The sequence below is a fragment of the Suncus etruscus genome, chromosome 5, assembly GCF_024139225.1.
Source record: "Suncus etruscus isolate mSunEtr1 chromosome 5, mSunEtr1.pri.cur, whole genome shotgun sequence".
Lineage (NCBI taxonomy): Eukaryota > Metazoa > Chordata > Mammalia > Eulipotyphla > Soricidae > Suncus > Suncus etruscus.
This window is the reverse complement of record NC_064852.1, coordinates 5,767,766-5,769,219: the sequence shown is the minus strand read 5'-3', so window position 1 is coordinate 5,769,219 and position 1,454 is coordinate 5,767,766. Positions and strand designations below refer to the sequence as shown.

Genomic DNA, 1,454 nt, shown 5'->3' with positions numbered 1-1,454 from the left:
TTAGAAAAACAATTTTTCAGAAGTACTGTAAGGACCTGTCTAAAAACGTGTGAGTCACATTAGAATTGATTTCAGCCTCTCTCTCCAAATGGGGTTGCCATGATTATGTTAACATAATTAGAAACTGGGTAATCCAAGAGTTCTTTCAATTGCACAGTAAGGACGCCCTTTTTGAATTTATTGGAAAAGAATGATTTCAGTTATGAAAGGACAGTGTAATCAACTCGATAATATTACAACCTTTCACTCCCTAGTGTGAGTGCAATAGCCTTCTGAGCCAGACTTTATTTTCTTATTTTCTTCCCCATCTCTCTCCATGGAAGTACATTATGAAATTATGGAAAAGACACTTTGCATCTAAAGACAGCTGATTGCCACAGGTTATAAGAGCCTTTTTGTATCTTGCTGGGATTTTGCTGACTGAAATCTTTAAGTTTCATTATAGGAGGTAAGGAAGGGCTGAAGAATAGAGAGGGTGATAGGTAATGAGAAGCTAAAGCCACCATGTGGTTCCCTTTTCTTCCTTCCCTGTTTTCTATAGACTGGTTCTTCAGGATATGTGAAGGTTTTATCATTGAGGCCAAAGTATTTGGTCCAGACAGAATATGCATTTGTCTCAGGCAGGATAATTAGGGAATGATGGGCCAACCAGTTGAGGATATGCTTCGTAAGGTGAACCTAGTTAAAACTCTTAACAAAGGTGATCCCTTGTCTTCTTCTTCTTCCTGGTAACCTCTTCTTTTGATATGTAAAAACTCACCTGGAATGCAGGATCTTCCCCACCTTGGTGGATTGGGTTCTGGAGAATACAGAGAGAGCAGTTCTGACTTGGGTGTGGCACATTGACAAAGGGCACATTGGAAGAGAGAGGCCATGAGGCAAAATGCAGGCTGACTCCAAAAAAATCTTGTTCCTGAATGGCGTGGTATTATTTCTCCAACATTACACTACATCTTCAGACCTGTCTGCCTAAGGGGATAGAAATACAGTGCCGTGTTCGCTTCGGCAGCACATATACTAAAATTGGAACGATACAGAGAAGATTAGCATGGCCCCTGTGCAAGGATGACACGCAAATTCGTGAAGTGTTCCATATTTAAAAAAAAAAAAAGAAGAAAGAAAGAAAGAAATACAGTGCCTGGGGAGGTATCACCAGTAGAGGATCTTTTTATTTTACAATGCCTGAATACTATTTTTTTATGAAATAGAGATAGAGTTCAGACCATAGTAGAATGTAAAAAGTGGTTTATTAAAGACTGAAATGTAAGCAATACCATTCCACCATGTTTTCTATTCCAACCGCCATACTGTTATTAGCATGATCAGTTGGAAGACAGTATAATATTTCATTGATGCTGCATGTCTACTGCATCCACCTAAACTCAATAAGAGCTTATGAAATCTTTATTGGAATTCCCAAATGGACACAAAGCTTGCTTCCTCCTAAGCATGAT

The 1,454-nt window shown here is 38.9% G+C and overlaps 1 non-coding gene across 1 annotated transcript; it reads left to right on the top strand.

The window, feature by feature from the left end:
- The first annotated feature begins 993 nt into the window (after positions 1 to 993).
- On the top strand, positions 994 to 1,100 carry LOC126010511 (U6 spliceosomal RNA). Its single transcript, XR_007496536.1, has one exon. It is a non-coding gene; the product is annotated as a U6 spliceosomal RNA (small nuclear RNA).
- The last annotated feature ends 354 nt before the right edge of the window (positions 1,101 to 1,454 follow it).